Source organism: Manis pentadactyla, chromosome 9, assembly GCF_030020395.1.
Source record: "Manis pentadactyla isolate mManPen7 chromosome 9, mManPen7.hap1, whole genome shotgun sequence".
Taxonomy (NCBI): Eukaryota; Metazoa; Chordata; class Mammalia; order Pholidota; family Manidae; genus Manis; species Manis pentadactyla.
The window spans coordinates 31,384,940-31,411,555 of record NC_080027.1 but is presented as its reverse complement, the minus strand read 5'-3'; the positions used below and the strand labels follow the sequence as shown (position 1 = coordinate 31,411,555).

At 37.6% G+C, this 26,616-nt stretch overlaps 1 protein-coding gene and 1 long non-coding RNA gene across 20 annotated transcripts in view; one reads left to right on the top strand and one right to left on the bottom strand.

Moving 5' to 3' along the window:
• Positions 1-26,616, bottom strand: part of DLG2 (discs large MAGUK scaffold protein 2) — a 1,919,888-nt gene that overhangs the window by 548,675 nt on the left and 1,344,597 nt on the right. The window lies entirely within an intron of this gene.
• LOC118917518 (uncharacterized) overlaps positions 1-26,616 on the top strand; it is a 131,420-nt gene that overhangs the window by 18,388 nt on the left and 86,416 nt on the right. The window contains exons 3-4 of one of the 3 annotated variants that reach the window (XR_008999189.1): positions 12,213-12,395; positions 13,830-15,330. The exons of 1 other annotated variant lie outside the window; for it this stretch is intronic. This is a non-coding gene — a long non-coding RNA (uncharacterized LOC118917518). Of the gene's footprint in view, positions 1-12,212; positions 12,396-13,829; positions 15,331-26,616 lie in introns of those variants that run through there. One more of the 3 variants, XR_008999187.1, reaches the window with a different exon arrangement.

The window sequence follows — 26,616 nt, the reverse complement described above, 5'->3', positions numbered from 1 at the left end:
GAGCAGGCTTGGTGGATTGAGTCGGAAAGCAAGCAGAGTCATTTGGGATGAGGTATGATATTTGAACTGCAAGATCGTAAAAACTGATTTAGGATGTTGTCAATAACACTCCAACTACAAAATTTCCAAGTAACATCAGTCTTGGACCCTGCAGTAGTATTTAAATGAAATGCCACTACAAGCTAATATGTACTTCTTAAGAGATCTCAACATAGTCTCTTAAATTCTTGATCATATTCTAATTGGTAACAATGAAGTCCCTCTCTTGTACTTTTATTTCCAATGACAGCTCTTGTGTTTTCTGAAAACTTCCTGGCATATGAAGGAATAAAGTAGACATCTGTTTAGAAGAGTTTATATATAGAAAATGAGAAGAAAATGGGGAAGCTTATGAATCACTCAGTTACCACATCAAGGAATCTGACAGTCATCCTTGACTCCTTCCTATCAGTCCCTACATGTTATTAAACATGTCTTGTTGATTCTATCCCTGAACTACCCCTCAAATTCATCCAGCTCCTCTCAACTTTTACCAACACTGCCCCAGCTTAGAACTTCATTAGTTTTCCTTATTGTTCTTCCAGTTTCCAGGCCTAGCTCACTTCATTCTATTGTCATGGTAGAATGTGATCAAAATAACAGAACTCAAATCAATAGATGAATGGAAAAAGAAGGTGTGGTACATATGCACCATGGAATAGTATTCAGCCATAAAAAGGAAATAAATCCTCCCATTTGCAATAACATAGATAGATCTAGAGGGTACTATGCTCAGTGAAATAAGCCAGGTGGAAAAAGACAGATACCATATGATTTCACTTATTTATGGAATATAAAAACGCAGCAAAACAAAATAGCAGTAGACTCATAGACACTGGGAAGTGACTAGTGGTACAAAGGGAGAAGGGTTCAGGCAGGTGGAGGGGGAGGGTGAAAGTGATAAAGGGGCACAATAATTTGCAATCACAATGTAAGTTGGTCATGGGGACAGTAGTACAGCAAGGCGAATATAGTCAATGATTCTGTAACACCTTTCTACGTGGATAGATAGTAACTCCACTAGAAGGGATGAAGATATAATAATATGGGTAACCATTGAACCACTGTGTTATGTATATATATATATATATATATATATATATATTAATTGAAGTATCATTGATATACAATCTTATGATGGTTTCACATAAAATCAACATAGGATGTGGTTAAATGGCAAGTGATCTTCATTACTGGGAATAAAACAGGGAGAAGTGGGGACTGAGCTATATCTCATTGAAAGGGAAGAGGTACTATTCAGCTCTTAGGGATGGTCACCAGTCTAGAATGGTGGCCTAATGTTGGAAGAATATCCCCCAAACACCCCAAGGGAAGCCAGGAACCCAATTTTCTTGAGTAAAATATCAATTTTTAAATGTTGGAAAATTATTAAATTGTAATTTATATGTACATATACAGAAAGAGAGAGAGAGAAAGACAGAGAAATTTACGTATCTATCTATCTATCAGAGAGAAAGGAGAGAAAGAGGAAGGGAGGGAAGGGGGAGGTAGTGGGTGGTGGCAGGCAGGCAGGCCTTCTGTCCACTAAGCCCCTTATAGTTAGCAGTTTGTGAGACCCACTCTGTGACTGCCACACAAGGCAATATTGTGAGGACCAAAGAAAATATATCCACAAGCCAGAAATATGATTTAAGGGTCAGCATTCTATAAACTGCTCACTATTCAGCTAGTACTTTCTTCTGTGTAGCCTTACATACCCCTAGGCAGCATGTAAAGAAAAATGCCTGGCCCAGAGTAGGTCTTCACCTTCCCCTTCATTTTCCTCTTCTGTATTTTTCTGTACCTGGGTCATAATTTCATCATTGCACACAGCACATTGTATTGTATCTGTTTCCATGTTTATCTTTCCTAATCTACTGCAAGCATCAATTTGAAGTACCAAGGGGAGTTATTTATTTTCTGTGTCAGACTCATGCAGCACCTGTACAGGAAAAGAACCAGATAATTTCCTGCATGAACTGAATGAGCTACTTCCTTTGCCCGGAACGTTTCTTTTCTTCTCTTGTTGAATTCCTATTCAAACATCAAAATTCATCTCAGATACTCCCTGTGATGTTTTCTCCAACTGCTCAAGGCAGAAGTGATTGCCCTTTCCTCTGTGATTCCACACGATTTCATTCATGATGTAAGGCCGCAAAGTTATTAGCATAATGTGTCTCTTTTCCTTTAGATTCTTAGCATTTGGAAGGCAGGGACCACATTATACTTGCACCTACATATTTCTAGCACTCATTCCAGTTCCTGGTAACAGCAAATGCTCAGTAAATGTTTGCTGAGCTGAACTAAACTAAGAGTTCTCAAAATAATCTGTATGAATGAACCAAAAGGGTAAGATTAGAAGAAGGGGGTAGTTGGTTTTAAGGTAAGAGGGCTAATGGCTGAATCACCTGATTAATTCTGTATTTATTTACTTGAGTACCTACTATATGCTCAACAGTGTATCAAATTCTGCTACTAAAAGAAAAGATAAGACATGGTCCTTGTTTTTAAGGAGCTCACAGTCTAGTTGGGGAGATGTGTCATATGCGTGGGAACAGCGTGGGTATGGACAATATTTAAAATTTATCTTTGGCTCTTCTCTTGTTGGACCATCTCGTCCACCATTTGCCAGGCTCTGCTGATTCTATCTCTTGAGTACCTATTGTTTTCATCCTCCTGTTTCTATCCCCATTGCCGCTATCCTAGCTTATTTCCTCATTTCCTATTGCCCAGGATATTGCAAAATGCCAGCTTCTGAGAATGATCACTTTACACATCATTTCTTTTGATTCATTGTGTTTCAAAAGCATAATTTCCCCATTTTTCTCAAATCAACAACTTACATCTTCTAGTTTTTTCTATTACAAATCTTTGAAAGCCACCAACCATTGAACAAAACAATCTTAGTCTTTTCACCCTTTAGTGACCCAGGATTTTTTTGTAAAAAGCTGATACCTAGCGTTTTTTTATTTTTGTTTTTTATTTCTGGCATAGTGCATTTATAATTTCTTTCTAGCATTTTCTGGCAGTACTATAGAGGCTCACTTGCTATAGCCATAAACTTATATCTCTTAAAAAATACCTCTCCTTTGAAATAGGAACTTGGAAATAACTAATGTGTCTCTGACTTAGCAAGCCTTCAACTCAAACCCCTACCTGAACCAATCTTGACTAGGCCAGAGGGATGGAAATAGGCATCACCTATTTGCTATCACCTATTAGACACAACACACTTGGAGTGGATTAAGAAAGTAAGTTCTGGAATCATTCCTGTTGTGTTCAGATCCTAGATCTCCCACTTCTTGGCTTGCTTTAAGTTTACCTGAGAAAGGGGAATAATAGTATCTTTTGGGTTGGTCATAAACTATCAGTACTCAAAGTATCTTCAAGATCAAAAGCATTTTCATAATTAGATGTTGTTTTCCTTTATCAATGTGTTTCCCTTTGTGCTGATGGTGTAAAAGCAGTGGTAGGTAAAACTGTTGGTGCTTTAGCGAAACCAAGGCAGTGGCACCAAACTATACTAGGAATCATTGCATTTTTCATTAACCAAACATTCACAATGAAAAAACAATTTTTTTCAGTGTTACTTAAGAATATCTGGTAAAACAGTACAAGTTATTAATGCTACAAAATCTTGAACTTTGAGTCCATAAGGTTATAATATTCTGCAAGATGAAATGAGAGGTAATCTTAAAGCATTCTGCTATATATTGCATATGGTTTTCTTAAGAAAAAAATTGCCAGATTTTCATTTAATAACATGTTTACTTGAAGTAGTCATTGACATGCAAGTTATTATTATTCAGCTTTTGAATATTTGGCAAAAATTTTCTTGAATGTTAATGACATAAATCCCTTTCCCCACCACCACTCTCCAGTTATCACCCTGTTACTGTCTTCATAACATTTATCACCAAGTGGACTTACTTTGTTTACTTGCTTACTTAGCAACTGTCTGATTCTCTCACTAGAGGTAAGCTCCAGAAGGTATGGACCCTTCTACCATGTTCACCACTGTACAATATTCTCAGTTCCTTGAACAGGGACAGGTATGTACATAAGCGTTCAAGAAATATGTGTTTAAGAAGTGAATGACTCACTCAATCAATGAGACCCTGTCATACAGCAGAAAGAGGACAAGTTTTGGAGCCGACAGACCTGATTTTGATTTCTGACTTTACTTACTGAGCGTATGACCGTGGGTTAGTTCCTTAACTTCCCTGAGTTGTAGTTTCCTCATTCTGAGGCAGTGATTGTTAGACTGTTGCAAAGAAAAATGTTTTCATATGCAAAAGCATCCGATATTACCTCACACATAAAAGGCACTCAATGAAAAACATCCTTCCCCTGCCCAATCTGAACGCTTGCTATGTGTGTGACAGGTAACGTTTAAGTCTCTGGCATCACAGAACTTAGTACCTTGTGAGGAAGCAGGATATATAGACATGAAATGATGTTAAATGCCTATATGTGAAGGGCCAGTGAATGCTAGAGGGAGAAAAGAATTTTTCATTGGCTCCCTACTGCATAGAGAATAAAGCCCAAATTTATTTTGCATAACATATATGGCACTTCGTGATCAGGCTCCACCTTGCTTTTCTACCTTCATTTCCTACTAGTATCTTCTATACAGGGGTCGCCCTAATCAGCTCCACCAATCACGCAGCTCTGTATGTCCAGGGGCCTGATAAGGCTTGCAGCTTTGCCTCTGTGCTTTCCCTCTCCTTACATTTGAATTCTGCCTGCCCAGAAGCTGAAGTAATTGTGCCTTACTCTGGGAAGTCTGACTTGACCTCACACTAACCCAATCCTCACAACTGGAAAGTTAACGGCTCCCTCTTTTAAGGTATCAGATCAGGTGGTTATATCTTTTCTTAGGCGCTGGCCACTTCCCACTCTGTGTCTGACGTATATGTGCATTTGCTTTCTCTCTCGGCCTAACCTGGAGAAGACAAGGTCAGTAACTGTTTCTGGTTCATCTCTGATATCTCTAAGAGTCTTGTACACATCACAGGTGTCTCCAAAATAGGATAGTGAGATGAGTGAATGAATGAATCAATTTAAAATGAATAAAGAAGAACTAAGTGGGTGACTCCATTCTCTACCTAGGTCTTTAGCTAAAGGTTGCTCTTTCTCCTAGATCATGTCTATTTTACAGTGTTAAAGACTAGGTATGGCTTTTTATGTCTCATGCCAATTCCTATGGACTGCTTCCTGGAGTACTGAAATGCGAAAGATCTTAAGGCGACAGCCATGCTGGAGTGGAAATGGATGCACCACATAATTTAGCATAGCGCAGTCACATATTATCTGTTTTCGGCCAGCTTGTTTCAGAATTCTTACCCTTAATACCTTATTACTTTTATCAGAACATTTTGAGAACCAAATCCGTGCTTAGCTCTTCTTTCGTGATCCTAATTCTCCAGCAAAGTGCGGAACACACTGGCACTCCTCAGCTATGGGATAACGCTTAAACTTTGCTCAGCCCAGGAAAGCCCTTCATGATCTGCCCTTACTTTCTCTCATCCCATCTCCCTCCATTCCCCCTCTCCACCCCTACTTAGAGACAACCACACTATGTCTTTCTCCATATCTTCTCCCCGCCATTGATCTAAACTCAGCTCAAGCACCATCTGTCCTGCAGAGCTTGGTGACTCACCAGTCGGGTTTAGACAGGCTTTCTCTGTGCTCCCAGAGTATACTCATCTTGTGTCTGCTGCTACAGTTATCACATAAATTATAAACACTGGGCTCATAGGGTAGGAACTATGTTAATTTTACTTATGGGCACATAGTACATATGGACTGAGTATTTGTTGAATAAATGAATAAATGAGAGAGCTTTATTTTTATTGATCATCACAATGTTAAGCTCTTTATAGGCTTTATCTTATTAGTCCCTAAAGTAGTATTTTTAAATATCTGCTATTCAGTCTCATAAATATCTGCTATTTATTCTTGCTTCTCTCAGTTACAAAAGATTAAGCAGTTCACCTTTTGAAGAAAAAAACTTGTTCAGCCTCCTGCTGAATCAAGAGGTGCACTAAAATAATAGTTTGTCCACTAGAAGCCTGAAGGAGCTAATTCACCTCCATTTTTTCTTCCTAACCCCCTAATCACGAGCAGAATCCAATCAAACTTTAAAAGAAAATGAGGCTTGAAATCTACTTCATAGTCCTCTTAGAGTCTTCTCTCATCTATCAGAGTGAAGCTCTGCTGAATTAATTTTTCTCTAAAGAGTCATACTTGACTAAGGGTTTAAGAACACAATATAAAACATTTAATTCTCAGCATCAATTCTAGAATATATCTACATCTGAAGGTAAAGTAAATAAACTGAATTAGAGAGCAACAGAAATGTATATATTTCTTTTAGACAGTACTTACTTAACTAGAATATTAAAAAAATTCAGTTCTTTGCTTATCCTTTTGGAAGCAGAAGCAGAAAGATGGGTGTTTACTTCACTTTTGCAGTGGAAATAAATTTTATTTTTATGATTCAGGCAACCCAAAGATATTTTCCATTCATTTCTTTGATTCACTAAAATGTCTTTCAGACACTGAAGTCCAAGGGTAAGTAGAGCTGACAACAAACGTCGGTCTATCACTGTACCTCAGGCAGGTTAATAATTCTCATTGAGGCATAAATACGACTCGCCACATTATGCCACTTTCAATCCTTTGTGAATACACTCAAAAGCACACTGTGTGTACAAAGCCCTCTAATATCTGCCACATCACAATACATGATGAACCAGCTTCCAGAATATTGGCTTTGACCTCAAGCAAATTAGGCAATAATGCTTCCTTGAAAGTTTCCGTGCATGCAGTTCCTTATCTCCCAGAAGATACATCTACCAGATGGCCAAAGTGACAACCTCAGAAAAAGAATGAAAGCTGAGTTGAAAACAGCAGCTTCTTTAGAAGGTCAGGGCACAAATCTCTGGTAGCAAAGCACAGCACAACATTTTAGAGACCAAACGTTATTACCCAAATACTGCCATTTCATAGCACTTAATGCTGGACGGGTGGGATGTCTGCCTAAGGGTATGTCACTCTCATCCTACAGTAGGGCTGAAGATTTTTACTACCATGGCAAAGCAGGGGCAGATAAAATCATGTGCAGATGAGGGTTTGGGGATGCTACCATCAAATTCATACATGGATATATAAATTCATATACACAGATATAAATTTTGCATACATATCAAATATACATGGGTACTAAGTGACACACCCACCCACAAACCACAGTGAAGTACAATCTCATGAGTACATGTTCAGGCATAACCCATTGAAATGCTACCTAGGGGCATCTTATAAGCCGTCCCCTGAAAGGCACTAGTGGAGTTCCTTACACAGGTGAAACAGTTTTCTGTAACTGCTTCTCACGACAGGCAGGGTGGGACATTTCCCACTTTGTAAGCCAGAGTGTCCAGGACAACATCTGGATAAAAAAAGTGATTCTCAATCGCAGGTGTAACATTCATTCATTCTTCCACTGATTTAATCATTTATTCATTTAAAAGCACTGAACTTACACTATTAATCAGGATAATGGCATAGAATAAATAATATAAATAAATCATATTTGGTGATTAGTTGATAATCATATCTAGGATTATATCAAGAAATACTAAGTTATGCAGAAAAAAAAATTTTTTTAAGGATGTGCCCCATTTCTATCTAATTTCTATCTGGCTTAAGCAAGCACATGTATCAAGTTTAATGAAACAGAACAAGCCTCTAAGTCTTTCACTCCTTAAGTAGATGCTCAAGGACAGTATATGAATCTTTCTATATTTTGCTTAAAACATATTAGGTCACCTATTACCTTACTTAGAACCTAAAGGACCATTTCTTGAAAAGTGTGGGTACATGTTTATGGACAAATCCAAGTTCAATGGAAGAAAAGAGAATTCCTCTGGTATCAAATGCCTCCTACTGAGCTGGTGCTGGAACATGTTTCCTTTTGTGGGTAGGATTTCCACAAACTGCTTTTTTTTTTTGGCTAGAAGGGGAGGCCTAGGGAGAGAACTGGCTTGATGCCTGAGTTCATTTCAATTTCAATTCATCTAAAGACAAAGGTAAGAACTGCCCTGTCTTTGGGTGAGCTGGAGTCTTTTTCACTCCTTGAAAAAGTAAATAGTTCGCAAATGTGTTTAATGTGAAAAGGCTTATTTGACAATCTATCTCCTATTTGTAAACTATAACTTTGTCCACTGCCCAAGAATCTCACTATGCTAAAAGACTTTCCCAGGTCAGTATGTAACTTGAAAATGGGTAAACAGAGTCTTCAGTTTGGTACTTCGGTCACTCAAGAGAGCTGCTAATTTGATATACTCCCTTCATCTCTTTTAACTCTAAGAGAAAAAAATGATAGAAACTACTTGGTTATGTGACTGGGGATATGCAGGTAGTAATATAACATCCATTCTTTTAAAGCAGTTCCTCCTAATGGCTCTGAGAATAATGGTTTATACCAGTATCTCCACATCAAAGATAAGGGGGAAAAAAGCCCATTTAAATTAAGTGGTGGTCTAGACAGGCTCACATGACAGATCTGCAGCAGTAGTGGGTAAGGATGCTGCATGAGAGACACTGTGCCTTCAACCATTTGGGCTACAAAGATAACATGTTTCCTTCATTAATAATTAATCAAAGAATCCAGATGGAGTAGTTTGCAGTCAGCAATTATTTATTATGGTCAGTCATCAAAATAGAATTAAAGGCATAAGAAGGAAGTTAAGATAGTCATGCTATGCAGGTGCCAATATAAAAGTTTTAAGCTGTGTTTAAAAGCACAGTATATGACTTTAGACTAGTATGCAGCCCCTAGAAATGTACATGAAAACAATGAACTCCAATTTATCAACATTCTCCCAGTTTCTTATAACCTTCTACTACACCCAAGCTCTTGCTCATTCACTCATTTACTCAGTTATTCATTCATTTATTTATTTAACAAATATTTATGGAACATCTACTCTTTGTCTGGCAATGGGTGACATGCTGAGTGCGCAAGGTGAACTAAACTGGCAGAGTCCTGACCCTCTGGGGCTCTCACTAACGAAGAAGGGTTTATAGAGGAAAAGGATTCACAGCTGTAATCTTATGCAAGTTACTTAACCTCTCTGTATCTCAGTTTCTTCCTTTGTAAAATGAGGTTATATCCCTTGTAGGCTTCTTGTGTTTCTGTCTTACTCATAGCTGGACATCCCTGGTCATTTGTCATAAGGTGAGTGCTGTATGCTCATTACAGAGCCAATGAATGCATCCAGGAGTGAATCCCTTAAACAGTGTAACTACTATTATAAAAAAAATAAGTTTCTTCTTTGCCTTTGTAGCTGTTATAGATGACATCAGAAGTAAATGAAATAACTTGTATTTGTCTAGCTTCTCATATTTTTCCCCCTTGCTTATTTTTAGGCCATTTGTACAAATTTCCATATTACATCTTTAAATAATTCTGAGAAATAGAGGAGGACTTATTAGCCCTATTTTCCCAGTAGAGATGTAAACCGTCAGAGAGGTTGACTTATTCAAACTAAAAGAGCTAATCAGTGGTAAAAATAATTATTGACCCCAGGTTTTCTTATTGGGAACCCAGTATGCTGAGAACATCTGAGGAGAAGACATTGCAATGACCCATAAAGCTGATGATAAGGGACGTTGCTGGTCACTAAGAGTTTTTGCTTCCAATTTTGTCTTTGGAGTCATGTGATGTATGAGCTTGCAAGTCTAAATCTACTGCCCACCAGACACTTCACCTTGAATTTCTGTAATATGAAGGCAAATAAGAAAAGGTTTGATGGTTGTATTTTGGGAGATATTGAGTCGTTTTAATCACACATCAGGGATTTTTAGAGTATGAACATGAATAAGCTACTATTCTTTTCACCAAAGCAGTTCTTGGAGGCACTGCTTAAAATGAGGCTGCACGAACTCTAAATTAAATTAAATTAAGGGCATCTCATTATCTTGTGGGAGAGACAGACCAAACACACAGTGTTGTGTATTTATTGTTAATTTGTGGGAAGCAGAAAGTGAATAATTTATTCTAGCTAAGAAGAGAGGAGGAATTATGGTTCTAAAGTCTAGACACTTTTAAAAGGGGCTAAGAAAGGGGGGTGGGGAACAATGATAGCAGAAAGGAAAGAAATAAAAAGGGAAAAAAACCCTAACATTTACTGAGCTATAACTGTGGGTCACGGACTGTGCTGGGTACTGCCTGTAATGCAGGGTACAAGGTTTGGTGTCAAACTTGGTACCCTCTTCTGTTTCTTACCAAACACGTCATTGGTGAGGTATTCACTTTTTCTTGAGTCTGTTTCAACATGTGTAAGATGAGCATAGTAGTACTGGCCTCACGGACTTGTGAGGATGAAAAAAAGTTAAAATCCATAAAGCATCTTCAACAGGCACTTTACCATGGGCATGTAACAAATTTTACCTGGTCTATATTAACTATTTTATGTGCTAAGTGAAAGGAGCATTGCTTTTCTGGATCTTGGAGTTAGATATTGTTATACCACATGCTCTCTCCATAAAACACTAGCGTAAAAAGTCCTTCTCTATGTCTCGACATTATTTCAAGATGCAGTGTGAAAATGTGTACAAATGATCTAAAAATAAGCAGGGAGGAAAAAAAGTCAATTTGAAGCCTTGTCTATGTTTCACTTGAGTCATACCACAGGATCACTTGTGATGTAATCCCTCATCAACCCTAGATTCCACAGAGTTGGGCTTGAGATCATGCTATGGGGCCTCTCTTATAGATGAAGCCACTTGAAATACAGTGGCTTTCAGTGAGTTTTGGCCCTACACTCCTGTTTGGGGTACAGTATTGGCCCTGCTTACACACTGTCCAAGTCTGCCATGAATTGCTGTTTAGAGGCTCCATGTGACTGCTGTCCTGCTTCAGAAGGATTGAGAGCAGGTCTAAAATATATTATTTTATCAATCTCTAAATCTCAAACTTCTTCTTGTCTGAAACAGAGGCCCATGAGGCAATTAAGAAGATAGAGAGAGGCTTTTTTTCCTAGTGTATCTTCCTTGCTACTACTGTGAAAACTCCATAAGCAGGTTTACTTCCACAGTATCATATATATAAGTATTATTTCCTGAAGTTTAAGGCATGTACGTTGATTAGTGTAAATCTGAGTTTCACAAAATGGTCTTGAAAAGGTATTCTACTCACTACAAAGTAACCAAGGACCTGCCAAGAATGCAAAAATAAATTCTGTTTTACAGGTATTTCACAATATTGAATTTAGCAAATTGTCATTCAAAAGAACTCTCTCCTCAAAATACAACAGAAAAAACAAACCCTAAGAAAACAACAACAAAAAACACATAATCCCTTAGGGAAGAATATTTTACCATGAACCTTAGGTGAAAGACAGCATTGTTGGGGCTGCACAGCCAATCTGGGTGGCATGGGTCAGGCACTCATCTTTGAAATGTACTAACCACTCCTAATGTATATTATGTCCCTATGTTATAGGTTCAATCAGAAAAGCTGTATCATCCAAGGAAGGTCTAGAGATACAACATGAATTACGACCTCCATGTCCTCTGATAAAATGAATCTCCCTATAAGTGACATCCCCCTGACAATGAAAAAGAGCAGGCTGGGGAAGGTCCTAAACGTGTTATCTCCAAGAAGATTCACCTTAACTCCCAGGTGGCAAAATCCCCTCCATTGTGATTCTACAGATCTTCATTTTTATACATCTATTTTACCAGTTACTCTACAAGGGAAGAAATTATTTGTTGAATGTGTTTACCTCATTTATCTATAGTAGAGCGGGAAATAATTTTTATTCAGCTCTAGGTCCTTATTGTGGAATCAAGGTTTCTACTCATTGTAGGTGCTTGACAAATATTAAGAGAAGGCTGTCTGTCCTTTCATCTGCTCCCAAGCTTTATGATAAACCTATCAGTCATAGCCCCACACACTATCTACTGAAGAGGCCCACAAACCATGAACGAATTTTAAGTAAGGTAGTTTTTAGTGATAAGGCTGATGATGATCACGAATAATGAAAAATTCTTATATACATATATTTTATATTTCAAACAATGTTCTAATTATTTTACATGTGTTGACTCATTTAATTTTAACATCACTCTGTGAGGTAGGAACTATTATTATCCTTATCCTACAGATCAGAAAACTGAAGTGTAGAAAGATGAAATAACTTGAAAGATTGCAACACCTCTGGCTACCATGTGAAGGAAAGGCTGACAGAACAAAAGAGACAGCAGCAAGACTGACTGGGAGGCTGATATGCTAATGCCCAATGGATGAGGTAGCTGAAACTAGTTTGCTGGAAATGAAAATACAAGAAGTGAGTAGATTAGAGAGGTGCTAGAAAGTAAAAGTAGATAGGATTAGGTCTTTTTTTGGATGTAGCAATGAAGGAAAGAGATATTCAAGCTGTCAGGTCTCTGACTTATAAAATTGGATGGTGTATGCATCGAGATATGGAATTCTGGGAGATTATTTGGAGGCTCAGATTATGAGATCAATTCAGGACATGTTGAATTTGAGTGCCTGTAAGATATACTAGCAGAAATGCTTAGCAGTCAGGTATACAGGATTGGAACACAAAAAAACATCTGGTCTGATGATATATAGTTGCAAATTCATTACACATAGGTGGGTGTAAAGCCATCAGAATGCATCATATCATCCAAGGATAAGTGGAAAATAAAAAGACTTAGGACTGAGGCTGAAGCATGTCAGTCATTAGAAGTTTGTGGAAGAGGAACAGGCAAGGCTGACTAGAAGGAATGACCAGAGAAACATGTAAGCCAAAAGAGGCCTGCCAAGAAAGACAAAAGATGCGAGAGTGTCAAACAGCATTAAACATTGCTGAGGGTTCCAGTAAGAAAACTAAGATATATATATATTTTTTATTTTGGTATCATTAATCTACAATTACAGAAAGAACATTATGTTTACTAGGCTCCCCCCTTCACCAAGTCCCCCCCACATACCCCTTCACAGTGACTGTCCATCTGCATAGTAAGATGCTGTAAAATCACTACTTGTCTTCTCTGTGTTGCGTAGCCCTCCCCGTGCCCCCGACGCACTATGGCCCCCCACGCATTATACATGCTAATTGTAAGGCCCTCTTTCTTTTTCCCCGCTCTTATCCCTCCCTTCCCACCCATCCTCCCCAGTCCCTTTCCCTTTGGTAACTATTAGTCCATTCTTGGGTTCTGTGATTCTGCTGCTGTTTTGTTCCTTCAGTTTTCCTTTGTTCTTATACTCCACAGATGAGTGAAATCATTTGGTACTTGTCCTTCTCCACTTGGCTTATTTCAAGAACTAAGATATTTTTAAAATTTTCATTAAGAATGCTGATATGAGGCTTCTTGTCCATTGAATCAAGAATTCAGGGAAAGGTGATGCCTCAAAGAAATCCGTAAAGGAAGGAAGAACATAGGATTCAATATAAGGGTGGATCCTACCAAACAGGAAGAGGAAGTACAGAGATTACTCAAAAGGGAAGGGAAAGGCAAAGGATCAAAGAGATATTAATTTGATTCTTTTTCTAGGTCAATATCCCAGATATTTGAGGTGGGGTTGAATAGAGACATGTTGGCAACAACTGCATAGGTTTTGGAGAAAGTCCCAGAACAGTGGAGAATTGTGCCTTTTGGTACTCTGAGGAAAAGTGCTCCTTTTGGAGACTCTAGTACAGTAGAGTTGGAAGTGGTTGCAAGAGACAGAGGTGGAGTGAGCTGAGACAGTACTTATCATATTCTATAACCAGCCTTCCACCCCCAGTTTCCTGGTTCTTGATGGCTTTCACACGGCATGGAAGATAACGAGAAGTTTCCACATGCTTCTGGTAGAATTTCAAAGGAAAGCAGCTGCGAACCAGTAGGCTTTCCATGGGACTATCTGCTAAAGAATGAGGTGATCCCCAAACAGGTATTTCTAGATAAACAACCTAAGCTAAGATCATTTTGAAGATACGATTAGGATGCTTGGGGATCTCTAGATTCAGAAAGTTCTGAGATGGGGGCAAGTATACCATAAGGAATAATGAGGCTCTCACCGTGCCTAAAGCATAGACTGCAAATTCTCCAGCTAAAGGCTGTAGGCACAGATGCCAGCAGGATGCCCAGTGGCCAGGAAAGACAGGGAAATAGCTGCAACATTCAGTAAGCACTTAGAGGACAGAACCACATGTAAACCAGCTCCAAGTTCCTTTTACCATGAGGACATGTAAGATTCCTTCTACTTCCAGGTTGCTGGCCAAAGGGACATGAAGATGTATTGATATTTAAGAAATAGTCCTGATAACAAGTTTGAACTGTGAAATTGATTATTTATCAAGTGTGATTATTAAAGAATGTGATGATTTTTACCCAAAAAGGATTGTTTTAAATTGGAAGAAACTTTGAGAAACCTTCAATGAAAAATCAAGATTTTCTTCATCTTTTTTTAGAGGATAAAATCATCTGTTAAAATAAAGAATATTGTGCTCTAACTTTTCCATCTCTGAATATGTGCAAATCCATTTGATTAAGTGAGATGGCAGTTATTGAAGGCTTCCTCAAGAGCTGCAGCAGAACTCATTGGGCAGAGGAACCATAATAGGGTGATTTGAGGAGTGAGAAGATGAGGAAATGGAGGCAGCAAGAGAAATGTGGCTGTTTAGGGTCGTTAAAGTTAGGAAATGTACTTGAGGGTATGGAAGAAAGGATTCTATTTATTTTGGCAAAAAAAACAATGAATTTAAATGTTGATGAGAGAGATCAGAAAAGAGAAAGAGTGGAAATTGAAGAAAAAGAAGGAAATTAATGGAGAATATAGAAAATAAATACAGTAGAAAAAATACAGGGGTATGTCTAACTGACTCCAAGGAGAGAATGGCCTTTATAAACAATACCAAAGAAAGGAAACTACAAGCAGCATTAACAGCAGACTTCTTGTATGCATCAGAAATCACCTGATATAAAATTTAAAAGACTATAGATAGCTTTACTATATAATAAGATTTCAAGACTCAAGAAAATGTGTAAGCATGTACATCAAAAAATTTACAGGGGATATACACTTATAACTCACAAAAGAATGCAAACCAATTGATAGAAAGATGATGTTCAACTTCGCTATTAAAAAATGCAAATTAAAACAATAAGAAACAATCTTGCTTATTAAATTAGAAAAGATAAAAATTAGACCATCTGTTTATTTCCTTTGTAATACTTAAAACAGTGTAGAACTAATTTATAAGCTGGTCTGTTCATTTACTTCAGTTTTTATTTGCCTAATAAACTAGACATTTTAAGAAAGTAGTAAAATCTCTGTACTAACTTGCCTATTTTCAATTCCTGGTACAATACTGGGTACATGATAGGACCCCAATAAGCACATATTGAATGAATGAATGAATGAATGAATGAATGTTGGTATGGGAGCAAGAGGCACTTGCACATTGTGCTGGAGGGAACATCTAGTGGTACAAACCACCTGGAGAGAAGCTTGAAAATATCTATCAGAGGTCAATGCTATCTTCTTCAAACTAACAATTACATTTTTAGGGATTTATCCAAAATAAATAATCAATATTTGTAAACTGTAGAATAAAGATGTTCATCAAAGAGTTATCTGTATTGTGATTATGAATTACAAATAGTTTAAATCTCCAATAATAAAAGCCCAGTTAAATATGGTATACAAGCTTAAGTATACGCTAAACAACCACTGAAATTAATACTTTAGAATCATTTCATGGCATAAAAATGCTCAAATACATGTTAATGAGAAATTACATTTACAAATAATATGTATGACACCTTAGCTTTGTTAAAAAGACAACTTGAGATGCACAAACTGACCAAAGGAAAATACACAGATTTCATCCACTTTGCGCTTTTCTGTATTTTCCAAAATTTCTACATAAAACATAAAAAAATTTACAAAAATAACTTAAGAATTTTTTCCATGACTCTTTAAAACTAAAAAAAAAAAAAAAGAAAGAAAAACTAAATTTCTTCCCTCCACGTGAGGAAAGAAAACTGATGACCTATTTTTATAAATCTCAAATCATTCCTAATTACTCTGATTTTAATTTTAACCTTTTAAAGCATTTGCACACAGAGAGGTTCTTATATTTACAACATTGAATGTATTCTTATCTATCCTTTTTTAAAAAAGAAATTGTTTTTAGAATCATTATTTTAATAGTTTGTGTCTAACAGAATATTGAAGCCAATTTTAAAGCAGATTAGAAAGTTCATCTAAAGGACTTAAGGCAGATAAAAAAACTTAATGACTTCATATCAATTGTAGAATTTAACTGCAGTCTCGAAATAGAACTGTGTGTTTTTTACAACTCCTGTGGCCTTTATTAGTTAATAGAGTAATTCTAGTTTTGTAGTAACTCACCTGTGCTATTTGCAGTAGAATAAAACCTCTTTTAACAAAGTTTCCCTTTTCAGAAAATGAACCACTTTTATTTGTTTCTTGTTCTTTTCTAGAACAAGTGTCCTAATGCATATTCACAGGTGTTTTTAATGCATATTTCTAGCTTGGCACCCACAGTACTGATTTAAGTAGCAATCACATTCTTAAGTAGGGCTTGGATATTTTGTTTAGAGCATGGCACTTTCCCAATAAAATGCGGAGAAGGTTGTCTTGTTCTCCTACTCCTTTAAACTTGACATTGGTTCCTACATCCCTAAGCCTTCCCTTCTCATTTTGTCTGATGGTTCATGAATGTAGTGGGACTAGTTCAAATCATCCTCTCATTCTTTGCTGAGATCTAACTGATGATGACAAAACGTGAGAGAAGCTCTAGAAGGTAACGGAGCAAACTAAAAGTGTGCCAATTGTGGCTCTGACAATAAAAGGGCACACAGCCTCTTGTTTAATAATTGAAGGTCTTTTAACAGTCCAGTCTAAGCACCTAGCAATATATGGCACAAATAGGGACAGATGTTTGTTTACCCCATGGATGGCTAAGAGTAGGTAGGTGGATAGAAGTGACTACTGGTTCTTGGGAGAAATAAGAGTAATGGGAAAGGGAAGGGGCAGGAAATTCCTGTAGATTCTCATATTCTTCCCTGGGTCTCAACAGGGCTGCACCAGGCCCATGTTAAAATAGTCCAGTATTAAGAATTTTACTTGCATGATATCATTTGCTTTTCACAATAACTCTGGGGGCAATATTATTCTACCTATTTGGAGATGAGACACAGAGAATGAGTGAGTAGCTGCCCTGGAACTTGGACCTAGACTGTTTGACTCCCGGGAGTATTTCAAACCACTGCACTGATGATTTGCAGAGGAACCAAATGATGAAGCTTGCTGTTTAAGGTGGGCCTGAACACAGTAGGGTACTCATTTCTGATATGGATTCCAATATTCCCTAGCAATATAGGTTCTTTTCCACATTTAACTCTGAACCACTGACCTTTCCAATCCTGCTTCTGCAAAAGCTCTGTGATCTTCTAGTCCTCCAAATAACAGTTCTATTTACTATTACTTGAATATACTAGAACTGACCCGACTTGATTTTACTTCTCCCTTCAGTCGCCTGGAATACCTTTCTTTGTTCTAACTACGTATCCTATTTATACAATAGGGCAAATTCCATATCCACTGCAAAGCTTTCCTATAATTCCTAATCCTGTGGGGCAGTTCCATTTTCTGGAGATCTAAAATCCTCTATCTGCCACTTTTTTTGAAATTACCATACATCGTCTTGCATTATCTTGCAGAAAATATACATATGATATAGACACTACAAATGATACAGAGAAATAATACAAACCACTATGTTACATATCCGTCCTTTTGAATTTGATCATAGGCACCTAGAAAGCAGGGTTCTTGTGCTCCCAACAACCTAGGACAGAGGCTCACACATAGTTTCTGTCCAGTGTCCTCGCTGCTGACATCAATGTTATATGTAATTATAAATAACAATAAAAGCCACAAAGTAATTGGCAATTGCCACAGGATGCATCATATATGCTCTGTACCAATAAAAAACTCTTAGTGTTTTATCGGCATTACTTCATTTATTCCTCCCAACAATCCTCGCAGCTAGCAACAAATGGGAAACTGAGACACAGAAAGGTTAAGTCACTTGCCCAAGGTTACATATCTTAGAGTAAGCTATTCTTCTGATTTTGTTTTAGAAAATATAGTTATTTTTTATGAAAGTGCTATAATGTTAACACATTATAGTTTTTTATCACTATTTTGAAATTAATGGTTTTTAAATGTCTTCGTTTTAATTTATAAACAGAAATAGACATAAGCCACATAAGCAAGAGCTCTTCAGTGTCCTCAATAACTTTAAGAGTATAAAGCAGTTCTGTGATCCAAGCATATAAGAAACACTACTTGCCTGAGACCATCTGACCTCTTACTCCCTCTCCCATCTCTTTCTTTTATTACCACTTCCCAGTCTTTCAGCACTTGCTCAGTCTCCCTGCTCACTTATCTGTTGTTAGAACTCGCAGCCTCACTTGTCCCTCCATTATTTGGTCCCTGCTACTCCCTCTGATTATGGGCAGGGTTCTCCCTCTCTTTCAAACCTTTCCTCAAATGCGGTCTTTTCAGTGAGGCCCGACCACATCGTTCAGATTTCAACTCCTTTCATGCCCTATCTCTCCGTTCCCTACTTTATTTTTCTCCTTGACCCTTGTATTAGTTTGCTAAGGCTGCCTTAACTAAGCACCGCAAGTTGAGTGGCTCTGCAGAAATTTATTACCTCACAGTTCTGGATGCTGAAGTTTGAGATCAAGGTGTTTGCAAGGTTGACTGCCCACCTGAGGGGTATGAGGAAGAACACATTCCCTGCCTCTCTTCTAGCTCCTGGTGGGTTGCTGGCAATCTTTGGCATTCCTTGGCTGGTAGATGCATCACCCCAGTCTCTGTGTTTATGGTTAGATGGTATTCTTCTTATGTGTGTTTCTGTCTGTATGTCTAAATTTCCCCTTTTCATATGAATGCCAGTCATATTGGATTAGGGTCCATCCTAATGACCTCATCTTAACATTATCATCTGCAAACATCCTATGTTTAAATGAGGTCACATCCAGAGGTACTCAGAGTCAGGACTTCACCATCTTTTTTGGTGGGAAAACAACCAAAGCCATGATAACACTCAACATTCAATGTATTGTAAAAGTTGTGTTTGCTTGTTTATTACAGATCTTCTCCCTTTAGAATGTTTGTTCCACAGAGTCAGGGATATTTTTCTTAATTGTTATATCCCCAGGGCATCAAAACTATGACAGCACATAGTAAATGCTTCAGTGAATGTGTGGAATGAATGAATTTATAGCCATATGGGGGGAGAAGAGAGCTGGAGAAGCAGGAGGAGGGTATAAGATAATGTTAGACCAGTGGTTGCGACCCAGGTCGAAGAAGGTTTAATGTTATTGACACACTTACAAATCTGTCTAGTTAGTTACAGCCTATGTCTGCTTATAAAAAACTAGCCTGCTTTACTGTGCTAAACTTTACTACCACAGATATCAAACAGCTCTTTACTCTTTAGGAGTTTATTTGTATCAAAAAACAACAGTAAAAACAATTCTTGCTAGAAAGGTGGATAATTACACATGACCAGATAAATCTAATGGCTCTTGTTTTCTTTTTCTTTATCAGATTCCTTGATTTTGTCAGTCTGCATTGGAATTGACTCTAATGTATTTATCTTTCCCCCCTTAGTAGTGCCATGAGGTAAGCAATGTTAATCTTTGGCTAAATGGATCAATTAGGCATTTAGCAGGAAATGTCCACTTGATTGATATAATCAACTGAGACCGTGCAGCTGGTAAACCTGGGAACATAAGGGGGAAAAAAACACAAGCAACAGCAGTTTAAGTTGAACGAAAGTGTGTGGGCTTTAAAAGTACTTCTCCTTTTTTCAGAGTTCAACATATAATTCATACAATAATTCACCTTCTTTTGGCATGTTCTGCTAGAGAACTTCTAAGCTGTCAATTAGTGTTCTTAAAAGCACTCTTTTTATTTTAGCTTAATGACCCTGAACCCAACTGAAGTCATTCACTCCCTGGCAGATGAAAATGAAGTGAAACAGCACACCGACTGGGGCAGGGGGAAAAGTGTGGCAGGGTTCTGAACACGTTGCCTTTACAGATTTTTTTTTCCCCCAGAATAACTGAAAAGAAAGTATTTAGATGTAATATATCAGACTCCATCCTTCAGGCCTAGAAGAAAACTTTTAAATCTGGGAAGGACTAAGAAGTTATCTAACTGGACTTCTACATATTTACAGACTAGGAGATACAGGTGCAAAGAATGAAATGATTTCTTTAAGGTCTTTTGGCTTTAATCAGAAGGCAGCAGGAAGAGGCTCTGGTACCTGGGAGGGCATTTGTGAGGGACTTTAGCCTATGATCTGAATTTTCCATGGTGATCTCAATTTCAAGTAGGTAGTAGTGTCCGAACTTGTACAGATGTCCCTCAAATCTCAATACCTAAGCTACATGTCTCAAAACTTCTCAGATATGAATGCTGCACACACTTTCAGTGTCAAATGACATGTTACAAAGGAGTGTGCAATGGGAGACAGCCTGCCATCCTGATTCAGAGCAGCAAATGCAGGTGGAAGGGCACATGGTAGAACAAGAGTTTACAGTTGCTTTTCCTTAGATGGTAAAATATAAACCCCTAAGTTCATTTGCCCTGAAAATAAAGTCTTTCCACACTTTACTAGAGAAAATTTGGTAGATAATCCTAACCTCAACCATAAACTTACAGTTAATAAATCTAAACTTTGTGTTATGGAGCCTTAAGCATGAGTTTTATGCATTCTCCCTGCACCTTCCCCCAACCCCCAAAAGAAATTTCTTAAAAGTAAGTGACCATGAATTATATCTCAAAAAAGTGACTAAATTTCCAGAAACTTATTTTTTCTCCATTCCCAAGTGTAGAACTTTCATAAGATTATTAATATATAATAGCATAGTACTTAATAATACATTAAATATTTAATACTTTTACAAACACTAATAAAAAGTACTGATATAGTATTTAGCACTACACTAAGTATCTAGTAAGTTCACAGAAGTTCTAGATTATAAATCTATTCCCTAGCTATACCAACTATTAAAAATATTCTTGAGATAGCACATAATGAATATATCCCATGATACACAAAATAGTAGGCCTAGAATGACAATTCACAATCTCAAGGGGGATTATGAATCCGAAAATATCTCCTAAACACAAAAGTTTTGAATAAAATATTTCAAAATGAATCAACCCAGAACAGTCTTAAAAATACCATTGCAACATTTTTGTTCTACACAGGAAGACAAGTTAAATACTCACTGATCCCCTTGGAAACAAGAGAAAACTCACACCTTCATCAACACCCACAATAGGCAAAGATTTATTTTAGGCATTGTCAAGGATACAAAGAAATACAGGGCACAGTTGCTATACAGGGCTATCTCTACTCTGTAAGAACTTATCAAATATGTACAATTACAAAACTAGACATATGTACGTATTTATTTTTTTACAAGAATGATCATTCCTAAGCAATGACTAGGGTAAAATAATCATATACTACTGCTGCTTTAATACTCCATTTGTGTCTACCTTATGACCTAAATGGTCTTAACAGCAGAAATAAACCACTCTTCTCCAAAATGGACAGAAATAAAAACAAACCAACAAAAGAAAATTAGAGGGTAAAGTACATAAAATTCGTATTTATAAACTCAGAAGTAAATGGAACCAACTGATTCTCCTCTTCAACTTGCTTTTAGAGAAGTGTCTCTGATTTCAAATGCAACTCCCTGTTCTGACAATAAAAACTGTGCAGACAACAGAAAAATTAAGGGAGGTGACCATTTAGAAGACAAATATATTAGAGAACACTGAATTAGGAAGGTGCAATCCAGATGTTGAAATCAGAAAACCCTACACATGCATGTACTTTGTAAGTGGGTAAGTGCACATGTAGCAGAATGTGTGTCCCTGATTATGGTAGCCAGAGCCTGGACTGGTCTCCTTTGACACAGGCTGGAAAGGCATCATGGAGAAGTAAGGCAGAAAAACTGGTTTTGCAAAAGAAAAAGGATGAAGTTCCCATACAGAGAGAAGGAAGCAACTTAGGAAAGCTGGGTATATTAAGGAATGGAGGAATAGTTGTTACAAGAAGCAGAGAAGCAAGATGAATGAAGACAGAGATCAGCCGGCTGAGATTATTGATGCCTATGATAAAGTTCCAATGTCCTAATGATAAATAAGCCTTAGTATCCCCCAAAGTAGATCTCAGTCCTTTGAGTAGATATGTGTGTGTATGTGTACATACCTCTCTCTCTATATATATGTGTGTGTACATATATACATACACACACAGATACATACAGATGCACACACATCATATACATAAATGGGGTCTATTTTTTCACATGCTTACTCTTAGCATTGAGGTTTTGGTACCCTCTTCTATAAGATCCTATAGAATTCCATTCATTCAACTACTATTTTTCGAGTGTCTGCTCTCAGTCAAGTACTAGGATTATAACAATAAACCATATCCACAGGTAGCAGAGCAGGTGTGAAGTAGAGGGTCATGCATGGAGATGGAAAGGTGACTGAGGCATGATCACACTGGGCCATATATTGCAAAGGTAGGAAGAAGGATTAGAGTTGAGGGGTAAAGAATCAAGAAACAAAAACAATACAGGAGATAATTCTTCTTACATATGTCAGAATTACTTCTTTGATTATGATGTCTCACATGGAGCTTCCCAATCCCTTCTGCATTCTAGATCCTTATGTATATCAAAAGCAGTCATGAATGGCTTCTGTCCCAGCTTCAGTTTTGCTTAAGGCTCTTCACTCAATGCCTGGAGGTGATAATCAAAGAGCTTAGCATATATACAGCCTATTCTAAGTGTTTGTTTGAAAATGTTGAGTTTCACACTGAATTACTGATGCAGACAGAGCAGATTCACCAAAGTGTGATATTTAGCGGCTTTGACTGTGCTGCAGAATTCTGACATGTGATGAGATGGTGATAGGTACTTAGAAGAGAACACAGGAAACCTGAGAAAATTACTTGATGCTCTGTTGTATTCTTCTCATTCTCCAAGTTGGCAATGATTCGTGAACACACACATCGCTTATAAGAGTGAGCAAAAGCCATGGTGCATACAAAATAAACAGAATTGTCATCACTCAATACTTAGAAGAAGTTTTCTTTTCATAATACCTCTCATGGGGACGGTAGTACAGCATGGAGAATATAGTCAATGGTTCTGTAGTATCTTTCTATGTCAACAGTTAGTAACTGCACTAGAGGGGATGAGGATTTAATAACGTGAGTAACTGTTGAACCCCTGTGATATGTACTTGAAACCAATGTAAGATTGTATATCAACGATACCCCTTAATTTATCAAGACACTGTGTGAGGTGCTGTATAGTCACTGGTGAACAACACAAAGATGGCATCTGCTTTCACAGTGTTGAATATCTAATGGTAGAAGCAGATGTTAAAAGAAATATGCAAATACAAATAAATTCACAAGTATGATAGGAAAGAAAAATAACAGGCTGGTTAATTTAGATTCAAAAGTTAGAGACAGCCTCTTTGAAGAAGTAACGGTTAAACCAAGACTTGAAGGATGGCTGGAAGTTGGTAGGCAAAAAGTAGATGAAACAACATTTCAGCTTAAGAATTAGCATTTTTTTTAATCTTGGATTTTCAACACATGAAAGTATCTGTGAGTCTTCAATGGGAAACCGGGAAAGGAAATCAAAATCAGGAGCAAACAACCAGAATTATTTTTGAAGGAAATCTGTATTTACGGAAGTTAGGTCAGAAGATTATTGTCCTTGACCAAAGGTCATTGCAAATATATTGAAAAGCTGCAAGAAAAACATGGAAAGTTTAAGCTGAAGTTGGAGTGCTGTGACAGGCAGCCAGGCTGGACGTTTGATGGGATATTTTTACCTCAAATGTTTCTCTTCTGAAATAGTGATAACATGAGGTCACAAGGACCAGAATATATATATATATATATATTTAAAAACAAAAGAAAAGAAAAAATTCTAAAGTCTAATGTCTTTACGGGAACAGAATGAACATTCCAATGCAAATAAAGGAGGATACATTGTATTCCTATGCATGATGTTTTCAGGTCTGGAGCATAACCGATGCCACATGATTTCTTAGGGTAGGGACAAAGCAATTGGTGAAAGGGTCATCTCAGCATGACCAATTGGGGTGTTGGAGGTTGAACCTGCTGATATTCATAGAATTTTTTATTTCCAGTATGTTGCAAAACATACATAGCTAAACTGGAAGAAGTTTGTTTTCATTTAAAAAGTACCTTAAAATAGAAGTAGTCGTTTTACTTTTGATGGTTCAAAAGAGGATACATTTTGTTAATTAATGTGTATCATAATCAGAAATCTCATACCAGAGGAAGAAATGATATGGGGTGTGTGTTTTTTGGTCTTAACATTAGGTTCTTGTGTAGACTCTGGCTAAGTCCTTGTACTTCTGTGATACTCCATTTTCCTCATCTATTAAAATCATATGATAGGATTGAGTGAGCTGTCAGCTTTCTCTAGCTCCAATATATTTTGATTCTGTTATAGGAATTCCCTATTTTGGCAGAGAACCTTTTTCCTTTCTTTTTTCAAGTATTTTTTACTAGGTGCCTATACTCTGTTAGATGCTTGGAATTTAGCAATGAATGGTACTGCCCTGAAAGAAATCTAGTTTAGCAGAGGTATAGGATGGAGAAACTGGCCTGGGAACAGGCAAACATGATATAGTGTGATATGTGCCCGGGAGTTACTGTAGCATCTGGAGGAGCTCCTGACCCAACCAGAGAATTAGGCAGAGTCTTCGTGAGGAGGTAGGAACAAAAAAATTCCCTTGGCAATTATAGCTTCACAAAAGCTACCCAGGTCACTTCATTAGTGTCACAGAAAAGAGGCAAGTTTAATATTATTGTTATTTTCCTAGTTCCATAGAAAACAGGTAATTTTAATGTAGATTGAGTATTGATACTTCCCAAAGTTTAGGAAGCTATGGGGAATCTGAGGACAAATACACCAGTGGTCAGCATGTTATTTCAGGCCTTGGCAATACTCAGAAGCACATTCATACTCAGGGCTTAACTTCTTATCTTCTGCACACTCATCTGGGCACGTACACAGTGCCCTTTGACCTATCAATTCCTAGTCACCTAGTCACCAGTGAAATAGGTCTGGTTGTTATCTAGAAGGTGGCCTGGCATCTGCTGAGATAAAAGTAGAGTTCTATCACATCAAGTGTTGTTCCCAAGAACTTCCTCTGTTAGGTATGTGTGTGTGTGTGTGTGTGTGTGTGTGTGTGTGTGTGTGTGTGTGTGTGTGTGTGTGACATATATATACATAGAGAGAGAGAGAGAGAGAGAGAGAAGTAATACAATCAATCTGAGACTGTGACTGTTTTTAAGTCTGTACCACTGACACATTTATGGAATGTCCCTGATGCTTCTACAAAGACACCACGTGCTGATTCCACACTCCCACTTTTCTGAAGGAAAGTGAAGTCCAGCTAATAGGGAGTAGTTATCACATCACTCATCTGTACTAGTCAAGGGATGAAGGAAAATAACCATTTTGAATAGCAATTTCCATGTTGGGGAGAAACATTAAATGGCTTTTATCTGCTTAGGCAACTAAGGTCAATTTAAATCTGCTCTATTTTTCTCCATAGCATTTACTACCATCTCATATACTATTCATTTTGCATATATACTTAGTGCCTCCTCCATTAGAATAAAAGCTCTCCAAGGGTAAGGACTTTTGTTTTGTTTACTGCTATATGCCCTGAGACTGAAACAGAACATAACACGTAAGACACAGGAGGTGATCAATGAATACTGAGTGACTAAATGGAAGAACTAATGAAGATTCAACATCTTTTTCATCTCTAGGTGGATTCTGGTAGGATGGAAAATTTGCAACTATAAATGGCTACACAATTGTGGCAGAGAAGGCAACTAGAATGCTCTATATTTTTTTCTCTTTAATCAAATACATGTACTCTTTTTTGAAGGTCAAGAAAACTGGGGCTGTTAATATTATTTTGAGCAGCTACCAAGGGAGGTGAATTTCCGTAAGTTCTGGAAAAGGGCTCACAAGTGTTTTTGACAGAGGATTTTCAGATGGCCATTAGAGGAGAAAGAAACTCAAGAGTCAAGAGAGTAAAAAGGTCAGAAAAGGCTTCTAGAAGGAGAGTCTGAGCAGAGTGTCAGACTCACACATGAATTCTGAGCAGGCATTAGTGAGCCAAAGGGGATGAGGCATGGAGAAGAGCATTTACAGAAAAGAAGGGGTGAGAAAAAGAGAACTCTGTGAGTTTGGGAAATTCCAAGTCATGCCACATGGCTGGAGTTCAGATGCAAGAAGAGAATGCTAAGGTCTGAGCTGGAGGTGCAAGTGAGAGGCAGAACGTGTGCAGCCTTGGGTGATGAGCCAGGAAGGTTGCATTTTAGCTAAAAGTCAATGGTGCGTGATGAGCATCACCGGCATGTGACGAGTTAG